Source organism: Aptenodytes forsteri, unplaced genomic scaffold (assembly GCF_000699145.1).
Source record: "Aptenodytes forsteri isolate BGI_AS27 unplaced genomic scaffold, ASM69914v1 Scaffold2, whole genome shotgun sequence".
Lineage (NCBI taxonomy): Eukaryota > Metazoa > Chordata > Aves > Sphenisciformes > Spheniscidae > Aptenodytes > Aptenodytes forsteri.
In genome coordinates this window covers 7,904,190-7,921,417 of record NW_008795695.1, presented here as the reverse complement: position 1 = coordinate 7,921,417, position 17,228 = coordinate 7,904,190, and positions in this window count along the sequence as shown.

The following is a 17,228-nucleotide window of genomic DNA, read 5'->3' as shown; positions in this document are numbered from 1 at the left end:
AGAACTAGAGGGCGGGTTGGGGAGGGGTGGTGGTGGTGTTTGTTTTGTTTGGGTTTTTTTTTGCAAGCTAAGAAAACTTAAATATTGTAAATACTGGGACAGAAAAGTGTATAAAAGGATTGAAAATGTTTAGCCACTTAAGGGAAGATACTCCTCCACAGCTTACCAGTACTCCAAAGGAATTGGTAGTTTATTCCTCCTTTACCTTGGACACATCAGAAAGAGGGGAGGGAGTGGGAAGTCTCAAGACTAGCCCTGTGTTGGATGCCAAAGAAAGCATAAAACCATTCTAAAAGGCTTGTGGTTTTTGAGAGGGGGGGGGGGGGGGAAGTTAGCAGTATGCAGATTAAATAGTGATGGGTAAAATGGAGAAAAGGAACAGAAAGCTATGTTTAAACTTGAGAGACTGAGAAACAAAATAAAACAGACTGCAGACAGACATACAATAGGAAGCAAACAGAGGGAGAGAAAGATCAACATACACCAGTAGGAGAGTAATTTAAGTTTGCTGTTTATTGCCAATGTAACACACAACTTCCATAACCAGAGGTTTCATTTTACATGCCCAAGGTGACACCAGGGGCCCTAACTCTGCAGGAATTAAACTTTGCAACTATGGACAGTCGATTCCAACAGCTCAGGGTTTGTTATATATGAAAATGAAGGTTAAAAGAGATCGGGAATTTCACAGCATTCCAATACTGACTTCATAGTTTTTTGTTTAAGTACCAAAAAGCTGGAGAACCTGCCCTGTGAGGAAACACTGAAGGAGTTAGGTCTTTTCTCCCTGGAGAAGAGAAGGCTCAGAGGGGACCTCATCACAGTAGTCCAGTACTTAAAGGGCAGCTACAAAGAGGACAGAGGCTTTCTCTTCACAAGGAGCCACATGGAGAAGACAAGGGACAACAGGTACAAGTTGCACTGGGAGAGATTTTATCTCAAAATAAGAAAGAAATTTTTTACAGTGAACAATCAATCACTGGAACAACCTCCCCAAGCGTGTGGTAGAGTCCCCATCACCGGAGGTTTTCAATATGTGATTGGACAGGGTGCTAGATAATCTCATCTAGGCTCCCTCTCCCACGAAAAGGTTGCACCAGACGGCCTTTCAAGGTCCCTTCCAGTCTGGGCTGTTCTATGATTCTATTTTATGGGTTGAAGATCTCTGGGATGGAGACCAGCTATTATATATCCAAAAAGCATCTGACATAGTCATTATATTATAAATTTATCATATATTTGTAAATTATTGTAATGGAAATACAAGCACTGACATTTCAATTTGCAACATTATTTTGAAATAGTAACAAGTTGTTCTAGATCTGCATTCCTCATACCCTAATCTCTACTGGTTCCACAACAGCTTTAACTCCTCTGCCTTCCTTGTTCCTCCCAACACCCCCAGCAAGAAAGAACGCATAGTGGGATGAAACAAGAATTATGTAGGAACCAACTGACCAGAAAGCTGACAGAAAAACAAAACGGGTAAACTGAGCTCTGTGCCATTCTCTTCAGGAAAGCAGTAATCTCCCTCTAACTACTGATACTCATATTTGTAGGAACTTAGATATCTCAGCAATTTTCTGAACTCTAATAAATTCGATTGACATTGACCAATGAGTTCAGAAATTATTCAAGCAGGAAGAAGGAGAGACAATAAGGGGAACCACAACTGTACTGTCATTCAATCATATGCACTGTTTCCTTAGAAAGCCAGCCCCAAACTCTTACCATAAGCAAAATTATGCTAGTAATGAACTGTTAAATAACAGTTCATCAAATAGTTTATTTTCCACAAGAATGAGAAGATGCAACGCATATTTTATACTGCTTTTAGAAAGAACAATAAAGAACATTGAGCTACTCACCTTCACTTGTCCACAAAAAGCTTAAGCCACCACCACACTAAGACTTGAGAAACAGATCCAACATTAAACACTTCCTTCTAACATAAATCACTTAATCTATAAACAACAGATACACATCTAATCTACACACAATATAAACCACTAAACACTATGATCATTCACAAGTTCTGTACTTCCCAACTCTCCAGAAAAGGCATACACACCAGCTTTCAAGTTCACAGTGCGGTACCCACATCAACCGTACTGCATGCCCCCTCCCCACAAAGGTCTGTGCAGCACCAGAACATGTTTGTGTTCTCAGGTCAGTGAAAGCAGTGTAATGAACAAATGATGTTCCAGTAGATCAATAATTTGCAAACGCACACAAGACCCATTATACACATCTGCTCTCTGTAATTCTTTTCTGCTGAGGATTATTGTACTATGTTGTTACGAGCAGGCAGAAAGGATGCTGGTTGTCAGCATTGTTCCAGTTTCACTCAATATCTTCTGTGTTCAGGGGTTTTAGCTCTCTGTCACTTGGGAGATGGAAAGCCCACAAAGTCTGGGAGCGAACATTTCCAGCAAGGGAAGTGGGGAAAGAGGAGAGTGTTCTCTCTCAAAAATAATGGGGTCAGTAAGACCAGATAAGCCTATGTTTTTCAGTCTGAGGACCAATGCTATTTCTCAGAGCTAAGGAGATGGACAATACTTGGAGGTAGGTTCTCAGCCCTGTCTTCCACTGTGGCAATCCTACTGGAATAAATACAATCCTCCCATCCATGATCTCCCATGGACTTCAGAGCTCAAGGAGGCTTTCCCCATGCCTAAGCATGGGGGATGATGAAATGTCATACTGGCACACGGACATAAAGTGTAGAACAAACATCAGGACCAAGGCATTCAGACAGGCATAACTTTTATATTCTGTACAATTAGAACTTTCAGAATCTACACAGTTATTTTTATATACACAGAGAGTGTTAAAACATACATTTAAAACACGGAGTTAGTGTATGAGAAAAATTTGCTTACACCCAGCTCTGAGCGAGAGAGACAAGGAAATGCCCAGCCATCTCAGCTGTTAGCGCTTTCTCTTCCATCTTATACTATTCTAGATAAGCCCAGAAATATTTTATTTCCCATCCCTCACTCCAAATCATTTACTCTCTTCTCATAAATGAATATTCTATATACAAGTAGTACTCTCTTTTATATATACACAAGAAGTACTCTTAACATTCTGCTCCTCCTTAAACTTAAAGGAGGGCTTTCTAGAGTAAAAGTTAAGAGTAAAAGTTTTTCATATAAAAGTAAAATTTAAACTTATACAGACACTAACTGCATATGGACATAAGCCCAGATCATATCTAAATTTAAGTACTGATGCCTTATCTAAGTTTTTACCTTGAAAAAGTGATCAGGTTGAAAACAACTACACTAACAACACTTATGCATAAAAGTTAGACATGTATGAAAATTCCTTCCACTGCGTATTATATATGGACTTTAACAATGTGGCTCAAAACTTTATTATGGTTTCTATTTAAAGTTGTCTGTGCTCTTCGAAGGACATGTTTACATAGAAAAGTAAAATAAAGCCAGAGGAGGTATAAATTTAGAGCAATTTAGTTATTTCAGTGCTATGCGTCTTTATATGGACAAGTTTCACAGGAAAAAAATCATATTTTTGTTTTCCTTAAAATGCAGCACAGCATTTCTATTCCTAAATAATCATTCACAAGATAATTTGGGCAGACAATTCAAGAAGTAATTCCTGAGGCAACTTATCAGTCACCTTCCTCCTCCTACAGGAAAAAAAAGAAACAAAACCAACCAGATAAAACCCCCACATCCTTCTCAAGCATTCCAAATTATGACAAAATACCCCCAAGCAGGATGTCACGTGAGAGTATCACAGACTAACAGCAGGTTTTGTTGTTTTCTCATGTTACGTGGGAAAGTCTTTAGACTAGTATTAATAAAAGGACTCAGTTTCAGCAAAGCCTGGTAATTTTAGATAGATGTTGGCAAACAAAACCAGTTTGAGACATTCATGCAAGTTTGATTCTTGCTCTTTGGAGATCAGATCATTAATACGGTTACCAGTTTCAGTCAAATTTTTCAGCCTTTTTGGTCTTTACAGGAGTGACTTCTAACTGTAAAAACCCTCACAAATGTTAACTTCCACTGTTTCTTGTATATTTTGCCAAGCACCCAAATGAGATTAACAAAGCTAGTCACCATTGCAAATGCTTTTCAATTCTGTGGCAATGATCAAACTGCTGAGAAGGTCACTTCTGTATTCATGGTATCTATCTTCTGCTATGGGGAAAGGATAACCTGACCACAAAGGAAGAAAAATCACTATAAACCCACCAAGCAGGCAACAGGTGTAATAGCAAGGCATTCTTTTCTCCACTCTAAGTCAGAAGACAGCTCAAGAGTCTAACAAATAAGAAACTCCTTACTTTCTAAAAACAGGAAAAATGGAGACATTTATCAACCTAGTTTTGACATTTATCAACACCTGTGGTGGAAGCCCCAGACTAACAACACAAATGGTCTTTCTGTTTATAACAAATTTGCAAGCAGTTAAGGACATTGTTTATTTTCTTGCCATGGCATTGTCACTTTATCTCGTTCAGTCATGCAAGCTTTAAGTGTTTTTGTAGGAAAGTCCTCCACAACTACTTCCACAGGAACTACCAGGTTTTCGTCTGTTCTTGCTGAAGTACTACAGCAGGGACACACTGTCCAAAACACACTTTATTACTTCAAGACCTTAGGGTCAAAGTTCAAGAGGATGGTTATGAAGAACATTCTTGGTCATATCAGACCTATACCGCTCAGAAGTTCTCAGACAAGTTTGAGATCCAGGCAACAGACTTTTTTGTCATCCAGGTTAACAGCTGGCTTGCTGTTTTCCACCATTTGTCTTTCATTAAAACAGTACTGAGTTTCCCAGGCTATATTAACTCACACACTTATGGGTGAAGGTATTTCTCATTCTTTAACTGACATCAAACTATTAATAATTATTAATTTAACCTGAGCAAGGTGCTCAGAACTTTAACAAACATACAAAATTATTTCTTTAGAGAGAGTTCAGAGATTAATTTCTTGAAAATTTAGTCCCTTTTTTTCTTCCAATAGATGAGAAGCGATTAGGTAGTTGGTTATTGGCATTAATATCATCCCTTCTGAAGCAAGTGAGAATGACAATCCCCATTTCAAAGCTGGGGAAACTATGGCAGGAAAGCATTCTAAATCACAGTAAAAGTTAATAGTGTAACTTGGAACAGAAACCTAATTCAGTCTGATCATGAACCACAAGAACATGTTTTGCACATGGGTATTACAAGCAGCAGAGAAACTAAATTATAAGGTTGGAAATGAGAAGTTAAAGAATTGGGGATCTTCCAGAGTCATTACATTCTGCATCTTCATCCACGTAAGAAATGTTGCTGATGACTACATATTACCAACAGTACTCAAACAGCTCCCAAGCATTACAGTTAAAATGTTTCAGGATAGTATGGGCTATATAACCAAAGCAAAAGTCTTTCCCTTACGGAGTTCCCAGTTTAATCAAATGGAATTAACATTAGGAGGAAAGCAAGCAAAGGCTGCAGTGATAAGATCATTTTGTTGTATAGTCTAGCTAGCACAATTTGAATGGCTGTTTCTAATCTTGTAGTACATACATAGGCTGTTTTTAATCTTGACAGCATTTCACCCAGTAATTCCAGTACTGAGTGAACTGTGACTGAATTACAGTATCTTTTTAAAGAGAAGGCTGGCTTTCATTTTAAAAGATTTAACATGATGGAAAATCCACTGCATCACTCAACTGTTTCTAAAACCCTTATTAAAAAATAAAATAAATATCTTGGTTTATTTTCACTTTAATATTTGTTTACTTCATTCTGAACCCCAGACCTTGTAAAGGATGAATTCATTTCTTATTTTTAGATCAAACTTTTAGTAGTTTCTTAGCACTCACAACTTTCATTTTTTTCTTTTTAGTAGTCTTTACTTACAGAGGTGTAGTAATAAGCTGCTTTCTTTTTTTGTTTGTTTTGGGGGTTTGTTAAAAAGCTTCGTTAACACAATTGCAGTTGGCAAGTTCTGACCCCTCCCCCTTCAAAACAACTTCTGTTACACTAAAAATCTGAAACACAAGAATTACAAGATAGCCTTAACAGTAGCCTGGCATTAACTTCAAGAATGATTCAGTAAGGAGGACAAGGAAAATGAATGGTATCACTGCTAGATGTGAAAGTATTGTGCTCTCTTAGACACTCAAAGTCTATTTTGTTTCACAAACTTGAACTTGAGCAGTGATCTCCACTGCCAGTAAGTAATGGTTTATAGTTATACTGAAGGCTAACAGAATCAGATAAAGCAGATTGGTTCTGCTATTTACATTACATAAAATGAAGACAGTCATGCTTTATTTCAGAACTGTTAATCTGGCTGTCTCCATGGGTTGAGGATCACTAAGCAATGGCACTTGGAAGATACACTCAGAACAAAAGAGAAAAGTGGCCAAAGACTGGAGTCCAGCCTTAGCAAAAAGAAAGCAAAGTCTGAGTGCTCTGTAATACCTAAGTGCTAGTTTTATGTTATTTGTGTATTAGTGTACTATTCCAAGAAGAGGCTGATAGTCACATCACACCTTTAACTTAGCCACTCTTAACTTTTTAACTCTAGCTTTTCAGAGAGTAGAGCACAGTTGTTTTGAAAGCCCGGTGTAGCACTGGATCACTTCTATTTCACTGGGCATCTTTCCCTTACCAGTTTTCTAATCTCTCCAGTCCACATAACAAGTAACCTTGTTTCTTCCTTTACTGCCTCAGCAAGAAATAGCCCAACTACAGCATAATATGATTATGCCTTTTTTTTTTGCAGATTAACTCTTTCGTTATTCCTCTATCAACTGTCACAGCACAACTGCTTCCGCTCCCCCTTGGGCCACCTCCTATAGTGAGGTGGACACTGCTATATTACTTGCAAGTCAAGAAGGTCATGTAAATATACCAGAGGGTAGCTGATAAATTTCTTCCCCCACTTTCCTACAGATTCCCACTACACAACTCTACGTGAACTCTCCCATGTTTCATCATATTGGTCCAGCATTACTCCAGTGTTCTGCCTTCTCAATGCAACATTTTCATCTATCATTGCTACTTACCTCCACTGCAGCTAAAGCCACCCTAATCGCAAGGATTCCTTTTTCATATCCCTGCATGAGCTCAGAAGTAATAGGGTGGTGGAGATGGTGGACCTGTGAGCTGTGTTTTCAGTCACCGGACTGAAAAGCAAAGAAATTACGGACACAGTTTAGATCTGTGCTCCTCCTTTCTGAGTAGGCCAACATAACTGTCTCTAACATTAGACAGATTGGAATCAAAGGACTCATAACCCAGCTTGATGCTCTTAGAGGAAAGAGGACAGCCAAAGGAATAGGTCAGAGCTATCAAGTCTTTCTTGGACAGCAGTGATGGACTTCTATCCCAAGATTTCATTACTTGTAGGCCTAACCTAATCCCGTGTAGCTATGCTGTGCAAATCCCCATTCTTGTCTGAACTTGATAGCTGATCATTTGAAATGGGGACAATGAAAAAAGGAAAAGAAAAAAAAATACCAGATGTTCTGAGTTCTTTCACTTCACATTCTCCACCTCTGCCCCAAAGCAACAGTTATGCTGGGGGAAGGGTAAGAAGGAAGAAAAAGCCCAGAGTCAGCACAAGTGTAAGCTGAGAGAGTTCAAGATCTGTGTGTCCACTCCCTTTCCCCTCCTCCTAGGCAAAACCATAAGATAAAAAGGTCTAGTAGGGCAGAGATGGGATAAAGTTGGTGATATAAGGGAAAGCACAGATGGCTCTGTTCTCTGAACTACTCCAGTGTAGGTCAGTTTGTCCTTCATAAGCATCTGCTCTTCTGAACTCTTAGAGGAAACGGGATCATCAGTTACATAAATGCAGCAGTATGGCAAAAGCAGTTTGCTATAGCAGATTTCATCAAGCAGATTTTCAAAACAGTGCTTTAATAGGAGGAATTATTCAGCGCCTACCAAGCCTTATCAGCAGTTGTGTCAGACCACATCACTATTGACTGACGTAGCCAACATCTCCCACCCGTATGCCTTCTACTCTGAATCTCTTCAAAGCTCTGTCTTCCTAACTCTTCTGCATGACATTAGGAGCACTTTCAGATCCAAGAACAGACATATATTATGTCATTTAGACAAGTATTTCTGTTATTCGCCTTCCTTCTGGTCACACTTAACCCTGTTGTTCAGACACAGGTTGGTAACAGTCATTCTCTGTGGCTTACTCCTCTATTTTTTTTTCTTCTAATTAGTCATTGATTTCCTTGAGAATGTCAATTCAAGAACTTTGATCTCAGGGCAAAACTCTCTGAAGGAGACCTCACAAAATACATAAGCATTCCTTGAACCTGCCCTGAACATGAGTAGCATCCCTAAGGGATGGCTAACCTCCCTGCACTTCACCAAAATAAAAGACCCCAAAGCAATGAAGGTGAATGGCAGACTCGCTCATTGTTCTTGTTTTATTAAAAAAAAAAAAAAATTCATTTCAAAAAGAAATCACTTCTCAGTGAATTGCCCAGCACCACTGAGCAGCATGTTGTGAGAGAAGCCTGTTCTTTGGGGCAAGAACAAAACAGGCATTAAAACAAATCCTGAAAATGAGGATGCTTTCCTAACTTTCTGGAAATTACTTTTTTCTTCCACAACAGAACTTCCCAGTGAAAGGGGTCGCACAAACACTCCGCAGAAGGTTATAGTTCCAGTTGTTGGGGTTATACTGACTAAGCAAGCACTTAACAAAATTCCTAACATTTAATTATGAGGATTCTCATATTCTCCTAAAAACATCTTACTGACCTATAAAGCTACAGATGCAGCACGCACCAGGATATTCTCTGCTCTGTGGCACTAACACACAGGTACAGTCCTGACCCCAGCACTGTAAGGCAATTGAATATATCTGTGTACAATGCAGTGATCTAAGTACTGCATTCACCCCAGTTATCTGACCCTTTTGGTTTCATCACAAGCAACACATATAATTTATATGTAATAAAAAGTATATAGCTATAAAAATAATGTGTAGCACAAGCTTCATATGTGTGTGTATCTACACAGAGCACCACGTCACTTAGCATCAAACAGCAAGGTTAAATCCTTTTCGTTACAAGATGCCCAGGTGCCAGCAGCGGGGGGGCTGCAGGGGTGACCTCTCTAAGGCTCCAATGGACCCACAGCAGGGCACAGCTGAGCCCCTCAGCCAAGATGGTGGCGCCTCAGGGAAAGTGTAAGAAAGGGCAAAACGCTGCCTGACAGTGAGGGGAAAAGTGTGAGAAACAGCCCTGCGAGCACCAAGGTGAGAGGAGGAGGACGAGGTGCTCCAGGCGCCCCAGCAGGGATCCCCTGCAGCCCCTGGAGAGACCATGTTAAAGCAGGTATTGCCCTGCAGCTCATGGAGAGACCACAATGGAGCAGATATCCACACTGCAGCCTATGGAGGACCCAGGCTAGAGCAGGTTTATCCCGAAGGACTGCAGCCTGTGGAACGGACCCACGCTGGACCAGGGGAAAAGCATGCAGAGGAAGAAGCAGCAGAGAGGACCTGTTACGGACTGACCACAGACCCTGCTTCCCAGCCCCCCGTGCTGCCTGGGGCGCAGGGGAGGTAGAAGAGTCGGGAACGAAGGAGTGAAGTTGAGCCTGGGATAAAGGAGGGGGAAAGGTCTTGTTTCAATTTGTCTTTGTCTCTCACTATCCAAACCTGTTTTAACTGGTGATAAATTAAATTAATTTTCCCCAAGCCAAGTCTGTTTTGTCGATGACAGTAATTGTTACGTAATCTCCCTGTCTTTATCCCAACCCACGAGCTTTTTCACCCCATCTTCTCCCTCATCCTGTTGAGGAGGGGAGTGAGTGAGCTGCTGGGTGGGCATCTGGCAGCCAGCCAAGGTCAACCCATGACAACATACTAACTTATTTGAAGAAACCAGTATTCCATCTGTAGATGATCCTGACCCTTTAGGAAATATTACAGACTACGTAGGAAATGACATAGAATTAGAAAAAGCATGAACAGACAAAACTGTTCTGACTTATGAAATTATTTTTATATAATATAAATATATATAAATACTTAAAGTATGCATGCACTGACTCATACAAAGATTACCAAATTTTGGCTTCTACTCATTTGGCACACAACATGCTTTAAGAGGACTCGGCCAAAGTTCTCTAAAAACAGTAACACAGTGAATAAATGCTACATTTTAGTCAAGGAAATCGTGACAAATTGTGTTTAAAAAGAGATTAAAGAAGAGGACACAATCTCTTTTCGACTTCAAATAAGAAACATATACGATAAGCAGTACCTGCTATACAGAATACAATTCAATAATCCTCCTCAGTCTCTCTGAAATCAAAGATCACCTAAAGGCAGGTCAGTTCCGAGGTTAATATAGAGAACATACTTGAGTCTAAAGCAGCTGACATATTGCAAGGAGTTAGTTACTGAAGCTTCATTTCTTTTATGAAGCAGACCATTTTATTTAGTTAGAGTTTTACTTGTGCTAACATCTGGAACTCTTTTCCATAAGTAGGGTCATCGGTTCTCAGCTTTACAGAAAATTATATACTTCTTTTAAAACCAACCCAATTAAAGCAATGGTATGTAGTTCGATAAAGGAAAAGACACCTTGGGGGAAAAAAAAAATATTCCAAAGATCTACCTGATGTTACCTAAAGATAGTAGTATACCATTTACTACAAATATGCTTCCAGCAGACAATGAAAAGACAAAACGGCACTTTAAATAGCAGCTTTATTGGGAAGAAATGCAAATGTTGAATGAACAGATACTGAAACTTCCTGTGCTATTTTTCACATAGTGATAAGGACAGACCCTTGGGCATTTGTAAAATTAAGGTATTTCCTTACACTAGAAAGGTTGCTTATCAGACAACAGTACATATGGAGGATAAAGGATTCTCCTACATTGTCAAGAATGCAAAAGTTGCATAAAGCTTAAACAAGGAATTCAGTATGTTAAAGCTCAATTGCTAGAGGTAATGTCTCCTATTTAAAATATGCTTAAGAACACACTAACGAACTGAAGTAAAAAGGGCTTAACTGCGTAAGGCAGGGTATATCCCAAAGGAAGGTTTTTCTGTTTCCTTTTTCCATCAGGGTACCGATTCCCCTCCAAAATGCCTAGAATTTTCACAAAAGAGCAAAACCATTTCAGGTGTGCCCATAAGGCTATGCAGCTGATATATGCAATGGGATAAGGGAAAGAAAAATGTTTTGCAAGATGAAATGGTAAATGGTAGATACTTATATAAAAATTTTAAAAAAGCGTATTCCACTTATAAATCCTATTTCTATATTAAACAGAATTATCAGTTGACTGCAAGTGTAGTTGAATGGCACAAAAAATTGTGTAAGGGCATGTGACAAGTTTCCTTTCCAGACGACAAGTGTGCTTTCTATCAGTTCCACATAAATCAGTCTCCTGCATCTCAACAACAATCGGAAAAGTTTCAATCCTTCGTTGGGGTAAAAGATTCTTCAAATGTTAAGATAGAAGGACAGGAATAATCCTGCTGAATACATTACCAGTGGTGGTAAGAAGTTCAGAGGCACCAACGAAATGATAAAAACAGACACACAAAAAAGGAAGGCTTTCCATATATTTCACTAGAGTTGAGGTACAAGTATTTATGCAGTACAGACTCCTTCAAAGCACACATACAGTGAGGTTAAGGTTTTCCTCACTACAAAAAGAGACAGGTAGAAGCAAGAGTTTATTGGAAGAATAGACAGATTTCAGCTTTAGTCATAACAAGCTGGATGTTGCAAACACTATTCCACAGCAGCACTTTCTAACTGCTAAGCAGCTGAGGGAGCGATGGGATCACTCAAATATGGTGTCGCCAAGTTCCAGGCTACAAACACTCTGCATTTCTGCCAAGGGTTGGGAATTATTTCAAGGCTATGCAAGAGAGAACCAGGACATGCACACAAACAAAGGCCAAGAGAAAAAACTAGATACAGAAGACATGACTTTTTTTTTTTTTAAAAGATACATACATCAAGCAGTTAGAAAAGAGGTGCTCATTCTCAGTATATAAAAATTTATAGCTGATAAGATGGCTTCTCTGAAGAATGCAGGTTACAGGGGGAGGGCACCATATGCACAGGCATTTTTCATGCTTGTTCCGGAAAGCAGGCTACTTTGTTATGGTCCTTCTGTAAATGACCTTTAGAAGTCTGCATGGTTAATAATACTGAAGAGAGTCATTTCCTTGTACTGAAATGCCTTAATACCCCTTTCCAGGATAAAAATTCCTTTCCTTAAAGAGGGTAAGAACATTAACGTTATTGTTAGTGCTAATGGTTTATCTACTGTAAGTCACAAATCTGCAGCATGAGGAGGTTTATTTACTGTAGCTTACAAATTTCTCCCCTGTGGGTACTTCAAAAGTCATCTGTTTTTCAGTACCTAGTAATCAGGAAAATTTGTTAAAAGTCACATTATGGTTGTAGGGCTATCTTCGACTAGGAAAAAATCAAGTTGCAAAATTGTAATACAATGCTCTGATTTCCCAACATAATAGATGTAAAAAACCTTTCAAGTTTGATTCAAGCAGAAAGTGAAGACAGCTATGAAAACAAGCCACTGAACTCCTTAGAAACCCTCACATTTGCAAGTTTTTAACATGCTAACTATTAATCAGTACCCAACTACACATATAAGTACAGTTCTGCTGGTATGTAACAATATGATCCTTATTCACTGAAGTTGTGTGGTGGCAGCAGGTTGATTACTATGAAGAGACACCCTGAATTCTGCGTCCTCGAGACTTGTCTCCTCAGCAAAGGCAGGGACAGAAAAAAGTAAGTGAAGAGATGAAACATTTATATGGGGAGTAGTAAGGAAAGGTCACAGAGAGGAGGGCCAACAAAGACTGAAACAAGATAAGCCTGATAAAAGCGCAGGAAGGGCATGATGCTACAGTGGACTTCACGGTTCATCCACCTCATAGTTCAAACACAACTCATCCCATTCCTCCATCAAACTCCCACAGCTCTTACAGCGCTCATATAAAACCTCACAAAGATTAAGCTTGCCAAGTTGCACACTTTGAGAAGAGATCAAATACACTCAGAAGATGATGTTACACCCATCACCCAGCGATGACACAAAACAATGAACTGAAGACAGAACTTTGTTTTAGGATCTGGCTTGCCTAGAGATTAGTATATTTCTTCTTTAAAGTAGTCAATAGGATTGTAGGACCCCTTCTTTTTCATCTTCCCTCACAAGACAAGCCCTGAACAAGGTTCTTGTAGGACACAGATGTTGAAGAAGTGAAAGACTCCAGCCATCTTGTTAAATGCGTGAACTTCAAATTCCTACAGAAGTCATCAGCGCTACATCTCACCCAGACTGTTTTCTCTTGGTATGTTTGTTGCCATGAGCTTACTTTGGTTCACTGAAAGTTAGTGTCTGTCAAGACAAAGCCACCGTTTGCAGGGAATCAGAGGCGCCACCTCTAGTATGAATTTAAAAGGTTACCAAGTGAAATCTTGGGACTAAGTCAAGAAATTTACATCATCTTCACTAAAATGAGAATTCCATGCCTAAAAATCTAATTCTATAAAAAGAGGAAATAACCACACTAAAAAAAGGAATCTGTAGTGTTTAAGTTACATCATTACAAAGGCTAAGAAGCTGTCTACCTTCTCTCCATTTTTAATCTTGCCATCAGTAACAACATAAGAGAAATTACAGAATGTTACTTCCCATGCTTTGTTAAAAATTACAGCTCAAGCTCCTGAAAAGCTGGTTAAACTTGTGCATCTTCAGCATATTATTCTCTCTTATGGTTTCAAGATTGACAGGATGAAAGACATACACTGATAGCGACCAATATACTGATATGCCTCCCAAACCAGAAAAATAAGTCTAGTCCTTAAGCTTAACCTCAAAACGGCTCCTTCCTTTCTATGCTGATTTCAAGTTCAGGATAAAGCATGCAGCCAAAGCTCAGAAAGATTCTGAAATAAACAGCTCAGATAAAATAGTTGTGTACACATATGTAGTAAGATTGAAAAAACATTTGACTACATATAACAGAAGGGATGTTATACATATGCTACCATAGTGGAGATATTTTAGTGAATTTAGTTCTCCTGATGTAAAGGATGTTTCTCACTTGCAGCAGTTTTAATCTTTCTCAAATTTAAAAAAGTGAATTTAAGAAATTCTTCTGCCTTTTTGTAAGGCAGTTTTTTGCACTCCAGTTGACCAGGTTTGATCTCATCTTAAAATGGGACTTTATATATAGGATTCTCATTTTTTCTAGCTGTTTAGGTGACTGTAATCTACTAGTCTAATTTGACTAAGTAGTTCTCATAAGTCACTTGATTTCCAGCCCAGAGAGCACAATATCCATGGCAGACATATTCCATACCTAATTCAGTTATCACTTCCCACAAACTGAAAACAGTACCCTAATAAGATTTCTTCTAAAAAAAACATATTAAGTAAGTAACATTAGTTTTTCAAGATGCTCCACTTTTTGGTCATTCAAACAGGCACTTAGTATTAATATAGCAATAAAATAATATTGCTAGGTACCAAAAATTGCTTGGAGAAAGAGGAACCTCTTTTTATTGGAGGAACAGGAGCCCACCTCACTGTGCTAACAGGATCGCATCTGTAGGTCATGAATCCGGTTTAGCCAGTGTGAGTTGAAAAATTACTGCTGAATGTACTGCCAATTATGCTAGCCTCTGCTCTTCCAAGCTTCCTTCACAGCTGTCCCTAAGCCTCTTCTGATGATGTCTCTGCTGCAGTAAATGGCCCTCAGGCTATCTTCTGTTGGAGTCATAAGGCTCAATTTTCAAGGTAAACTTGCCCCTATTTTTAACAAGCCAGACCGAGAAATAAAGTAATCCTGATTCAGTAGTGAAAGCACCTTAAAAGTTGCACTCGCTTCTGGAGTAGGCTGAATGAATGGAGACTGTAATCGTTTTAGCTGTCAGGTTTTAATCCACTACTGCAAATGTGAGCTATAAATTGTGCAAACTTGTATTCCTTCTGTGCTATAAATTGTACAAACTTTTCATAGCTATCATTCTCGCATGAAGATATATTAACATATTTGTAATGGAAAGTAAATGTCATTTGTAATCTTAAACTACAGATCTCTGCTATTTCTTCCCCCATGTATAAGTGTGTGTGTGTGTATATATATACACACACACACACTTATACATGGGGGAAGAAATAGCAGAGATCTGTAGTTTAAGATTACAAATGACATTTACTTTCCATTACAAATATGTTAATATATCTTCATGCGAGAATGATAGCTATGAAAAGTTTGTACAATTTATAGCACAGAAGGAATACAAGTTTGCACAATTTATAGCTCACATTTGCAGTAGTGGATTAAAACCTGACAGCTAAAACGATTACAGTCTCCATTCATTCAGCCTACTCCAGAAGCGAGTGCAACTTTTAAGGTGCTTTCACTACTGAATCAGGATTACTTTATTTCTCGGTCTGGCTTGTTAAAAATAGGGGCAAGTTTACCTTGAAAATTGAGCCTTATGACTCCAACAGAAGATAGCCTGAGGGCCATTTACTGCAGCAGAGACATCATCAGAAGAGGCTTAGGGACAGCTGTGAAGGAAGCTTGGAAGAGCAGAGGCTAGCATAATTGGCAGTACATTCAGCAGTAATTTTTCAACTCACACTGGCTGGCTTCAGTACAGCACAGCATACTCTAAGAGTTGGCAACTGACAAGATTTTAAAAATAAACTCTGGATTCTAAAAATACATTTTACCTTCTGAGTTAAGACCCGAAAATGAAAACTGGCATTATAATGAAGCATCCACTCCTTCACCAATCATTGCAGCTAATACGTTACCTTCTAAAACGGCAAGCAAGATTTTCTTGTAGTCACTTGTCTGTAGGAGAAGTGTAGGCTAAAGATATTTTACATTAAAAACTAAGTTGTCAATATTTAGCTGTTCAAAAACCCCATGTACTGAAGCAGTTGCAATCAAACCTTCATCAGACAAAAAAGCCTTTCTCAAAAACTCAACAGTCTAGTTTTCAACTCTCCTGAAAAATACACATGGCATTTACAGGCACTTGAAATGGAAGGCAAAAGACAAAATGAACTTACTGGAAAGAAGAGTTGGCTACTTGCAGGGGAAAGAATCTGAACTTCTGCCTCAAAATTAACTCATCTCCCTTTGGGGAAAGAAAAAGGTAGTAATACTCAACCACCATTTGACATCAGAACAATGAATACATGTCTAATCAAGAACCAATGGAGGCACTAAATATGCCAAGTATGATATACAGCATTTTCTATTAGACATGTTCAGTTCCAAAGTTGTGAACAGTCATAACAGGTCCCGTGAAGCAGTAAATTATAAGTGTGGGACACAGCAAGAGTAAGATTGTTAAATTAACTTCCTCTGAAAAATCTAGTGACAATAACTAATTTTCCTAAAGCTACAGTATTATTTTCTATCACTTTTAAAGTTTCCAGAGCAGCACTAGCATAAATCTCATATATAAGTCAAATCAACTTTAGTTTCTCACATAAGTGAGCAAAAAAGTACCTATAGAGATGAACATGCCTCAGTTTTCATCTGCTTAAATACTGCTGCTGACAGTTTCAGAACCCAAGTAGTCAAAGTACTCCTTCAAATGTACAGCTGTTTTAGTGCAACTTTTAAGGAGGAAATCCCAAATTATGCAAGAAAAAAATTCCAGTAAAAAAATGCCAGTTCATATGCTTACAGGAGAAAAAGGCAGCAGCAAGTAATCCTCAATAAAGCCCACCAGCAAGCATTGCCAAGAGATGCACTGACATTCTAGACTGAAGAGGCCATTTACCCACACGCTTTTTTTCTTTTTCCTTTTTCTTTTTAATTCTCCAACGAACAATGTCTATGACAACTGTTTCAAGCTACAGGAGTTCTACTATATGGCAACAGTTCTTGTTCTTACTTTAAGACCTGCTGAAAAATCTCACTAATTATTTTGACTACCAGTTCTTAAATGCCAAATACATGATGACAAATGAGAGAATAACACAAGTATCTTGGATATACATTTGTCTATGGCTCATTTAATCACTGCTTGTACAGCTGAGAATTGAAACGATTGAGGAGTGGGGAGAAAGTAAAAAAACCAGCACCTCCAATTCCTTCGAGATACTAACTGTGCTGGTTTTGGCTGGGGTAGAGTTAATTTTCTTCATAGTAGCTCGTATGGGGCTGTGTTTTGGATTTGT